Source organism: Cibotium barometz, chromosome 29 (genome assembly GCF_041138505.1).
Source record: "Cibotium barometz isolate CiBa-2024 chromosome 29, ASM4113850v1, whole genome shotgun sequence".
Taxonomy (NCBI): domain Eukaryota; kingdom Viridiplantae; phylum Streptophyta; class Polypodiopsida; order Cyatheales; family Cibotiaceae; genus Cibotium; species Cibotium barometz.
This window is the reverse complement of record NC_141074.1, coordinates 47,521,461-47,526,108: the sequence shown is the minus strand read 5'-3', so window position 1 is coordinate 47,526,108 and position 4,648 is coordinate 47,521,461. Positions and strand designations below refer to the sequence as shown.

At 46.0% G+C, this 4,648-nt stretch overlaps 1 pseudogene; it reads left to right on the top strand.

Annotated features, from left to right (window-relative positions):
* The first annotated feature begins 3,640 nt into the window (after nt 1-3,640).
* LOC147622278 (uncharacterized) lies at nt 3,641-4,167 on the top strand (annotated as a pseudogene).
* Nucleotides 4,168-4,648: the final 481 nt, after the last annotated feature.

Genomic DNA, 4,648 nt, shown 5'->3' with positions numbered 1-4,648 from the left:
GATTGCTGGGGATGAGGTGGGGGGCACGCCAGTGGAATGGTACTTGCCCTCATTGTCATCGTCATTGTCTTCGCTGTCATCATCAATGGGGTCTCCTTCAGGGCAATTGTTTCTTGGCATTTGGAGAAGAAGAAGGCCTTAGCCTCTTGAGCCTCTACGACAATGAAGTCACATGGAAATGCGATGTGAGATTCATTGAACTAGAGGATGGTGGTGGGGACGATGACTTCTAGTTGGCAGTAGACCGAGGTGTAGAGGATGCTTGAGTAGGAAGGGACGCTAACCAGGTCTATGGCTTGAGTAGAAAGGGACGCTGTGACTGCTCACCCATAAAATCAATTGTGAGGGGCCCAGTATCAGTGGGTGGCAGGTCATCAAATGTAGCCACCACGTTGTCTCTGCAGGTGCTATCACTTCCATGCATCCTGCTTGGTGTGGATGGAGAGCCGGAGGACATGAATGTCCATGCGGTTTTTGTAGCCTGGCGACGGAGTGGCATCGTCAGACTCACTGTGTGATCCAAAGGATCGCGCCAACTAAGGGGGTTGAGGGCGGGATCTACCTCATCTTGCTAATGTGGGGGATTTTGCCATCTTCTAGGGGGGTGGGTCAAGGCAGGTTAGCGGGTTGGGGTTGTTAAGGTGGAGGGGGTGGTGCCGAGCGAGGCATCGAAGATAGGATGTGGGCGTGCTGATGTAGAAGGGAGATGTTTAGGTAGCAATGATGGGCCCAATCCGAGATGGAGGGAGGAAGGGGGTGGCGAGGGAACACGAGATGGTGTGGTATCGAGTGAGGGATAGGATGGCGGGTGAAGAGGTTAAAGTGGAGAAGCTGGTGCCTGATAGGATTTTGGCGTGGAGTGTGGGTGGTTGGAGGTAGTATTGGTGGGCACTAGTGGGGGGTGGGTTAGCTGGAGCTTGGGTGGGATGGGGGGTGTGGGTTAGGAGGCTGTTGCTGGAGTCGAGGTGGGGGGGCATGGTTGTCTCCACTAGTGGAGTGGTACTCACCCTTGTTGTCATCATCGTCATCGATGGGGTCTCCTTCAGCAGGGGGCAGCTACTACCGAGAATTTGGAGAAGAAGAATAAGGCCTTAGCCTCTTGTGCCTCTTTGACAGTGATGTCAATGGGAAAGGCGATGTGGGATTCGTAGAATTGGAGGATGGCGGTGTGGCAGGGTGAAAGCATGTATAGGTGGTACCACTTTTTTCACCTTTTGGTGGTACCACCAATAGCCCCTAAAAGGAGGGAAGTTTAGTGTTTTTAAAATTAGTAATATGGAAAATAGTGGGCCATCAAAATATTAATTGGGCCCACCTCTTCAAAGCATGCAATGATTTGGCACCCCCCTTCTCTTATACCTCCACATCCACATCTACATCTATACATCTACATCTACATGCATACATCCATATCTCCATTCCCATCTACATCTATACATCTACATCTACATGCATCCATCCACCTCCACATCCACATCTACATCTATACATCTACATCTACATGTATACATCCACATCTCCATTCACATCTACATCTATACATCTACATCTACATGCATACATCCATATCTCCATTCCCTTTTGTTGCTTATGAGTGCTTAATAGTGCTTCAAAAAGCTGCCAGGTGCCAGAGAGTTCTTCCAAATGCTTCCAAGTGCTTATGCTCGTAATGGCTTAACAGAGCTTCAGAAGTGATAACAAGAGCTTCTAACTGCTTCCAAGTGCTTGTAAGTGCTTCCAAGTGCTTGTAAGTGCTTGTAAGTGCTTCCAAGTGCTTGCTAGGGCTTCTAAATGCTTGCTAATGCTTCTAAGTGCTTGCAAGTGCTTCCAAGTGCTTCTAGTGCTTCTAGTGCTTGCTAGTGCTTCCATGTGCTTCTAAGTGCTTCCATGTGCTTCTAAGTGCTTTCTAGTGGTTCCAAGTGTTTGCTAGTGGTTCTAAGTGCTTCTAAGTGCTTCCAAGTGCTTCCACATGCTTTACTTGCTTCTAAGTGTTTGCTAGTGTTTCCAATTGCTTCTAAGTGTTTCCTAGTGCTTCCAAGAAATTCCATGTTATTCCAAGTTCATCTAAATGGATCCTCAGGTTTCTAAGTGCTTGTAGGGTGCCTGAGAGTGCTTTATAGTGCTTTACAACCATTTACTAGTGCTGCCAGGTGCAAAAAGTGCTACTAAGTGCGTCTAAGAGCTTTACCCAATGAGTGTCATAGCTTTACACTGATTGAAAGTGCGTCATAATGCTTACCAATGCTATAGGTTTCTTCAGAATGATTTATAATGCTTGATAGTGTGTCTAAATTTGTCTTCTTTGTCACAGAGGGACTTCTATATGCAGTTCCAAGTGGCTCATCCTAACATAAGGATCTCCCTCAGATGTTTTGAGGGTCTAAAGCCATACTTCGTACGCAAGTTGAAGGACCGCAACACTTGCTGCTGTGAATACCATGTGCAGCTTGTCTACTTCAAGGAAGCTCTTAATCAGATGCGCCAGGGAAGATATGGGCTACATGGCCGGCCATGCAGATGCAGGTGCCTTGTTTGCAGTTCTCATGATGGAACAGCACAGTGCACGGCCTCCAATGCCACATTTCCAAGCTTAACAGACCTATGGGAGGCTGTATTGTGCCCAAAATCCATTGACTGTGCTTATCACCGTAGACAATGTCTTTTGGGTACATGCAAACATTGTGGCATTAAACAAATCTCCTTGTGTCCACATGAAAAAAGCGATGACATCTCTATGATGACTGTCAAGCTTTTTGACGACGTTCCTACACAAGAAGTGGACGAGAATGGTCAAGCAAAAACTCGAAAAGATCTTGTTGTTCGCCAAGTCAGCCCGAGGACTTTCACTTCCTTGCTTCAAAGCAAATTGGGAAACTTCATCAAACACAATTATAAGTACAGATGGCAAGCTGAACAATTCAAAGAGTGTTTGGATAAATTTCCAGATGATGTAGTCGTGTCGGTAGTGGATTTTGCAGAGAATTACTCCTTCAAGGTGCAGAATGAAATTCAGTCAATGCATTGGTGACAATCTTGGTCCACATTTCATACCTGCGTGATGTGCTTGGTACCATTCGGAAGACAACCCACTTCTACATCTCTAATGACAAAATCCACGACACTTTGTTTGTGCAGCACTGCTTTATTTTGCACAATGAGTGGCTGAAAGCTCAAGGATGCAGTGTCAAGCGACATTGGGTGTGGTCTAATGGCGCTACTTCACAATTCAAAGCAAGGCGCCCTTTCTATTTTGTAGCCCGATACTTCAATATGACAGGTATTGAGATGATGCACAGTTTCTTTGCATCCGGCCATGGGAAGGGCGAGCACGATGGGGCTGGTGCGGTGCTCAAAAGAGATCTCACACAGGAGTAGCTGAAATTTGACAGATGGGCGTTACATAACGCTTCAAGTGTGGTGGCATTCCTCAATGCAACCCTCAGGAAAGAATGTCCATTGACAGGGAAGAAAGTCGACCGTAGATTTTGGGAGGTCAAGCTCGGTGATGTAGACAGAGATAGAGAGTGGGATTGCATGCGGATCAAAGGGTCTCGATCCTTCCACTGTGTCAACGGCCTACAGTCAATCAGATATGCACGGGCTATGGTGCAGACCATTGTCCTGCTTTTGTCATGCGTGCATGAAAGGCCAATGGAGGAGATGTGTAAACAAGGACCACGTTGAGAGGTGGGAGTACTTGCAAATACAACCGACTGTCAATGTTCAAAATGATGGAGAAGCATCCAGCGATGATGAGTTACTAGAAGCCCCCATGTATGCTGGCCACCATGACGACCTAAGTGATGCCTTGATGGTTGGCCAGAACTTCGCAGCAGTGAATGCAGAAGAGCCAGGTGTGTAGACTTCTACATCTTGAAGTGCACTAAAACCAAGCACTTGACCATCAAATCTGAAAGGGATGAATGGCATAACCGTATTCAAAAGAACTCATTTGTCATTGAGGGACTCTTCTACGACAAGGTAAATGGCCAAGATGACACCTACGTTCTTTTGGATGACAAGCCCCCTGCTTTTATCTACTCCCACCTGCTGCGATGCATGAGGTTTTCGATGTGCTCGGTAGAAGGTGAGCCTAATGTATATGAATTGTCAAATGATGTATCTGAACAAATCTATAATAGCATGCCCCCAGAGGAGAACTTATAAGTTCTAACTTTCAAGCTAGCACAATGCGTCCTCCTAAGAAGCACTATTTTGCACATTCAATTCTTTGACAGCACTTTCAGTAGTAGATAAGAACTTTAAGACCACTTGACAAGCACTTCTAGTACCTACACAAGCACTTCTAGGATCTACACAAGCACTTTCAGATTACTTGAAAAGCACTTTAAGTACCTAGACAAGCACTTTCAGTAACTAGACAAGCACTTTCAGACCACTTGTGACCAGCACCACTTGACCAGCACTTCCCAAACAATTGAAGTTCCTACACAAGCACTTGGAGGCCACATGGTAAGCACCTGTCAGGTACTTTTAGTACCTAGACAAGCATTCCAGACCACTTGACAAGCGCTTTAAGCACCTTGACAAACACTTTCAGATTACAGCACTTTCTAGTACCTAGACAAGCACATGTTTAGTACTTTCAGACCACTTGAGAAATTCTTGTCAAGCACTTCAGTACCTG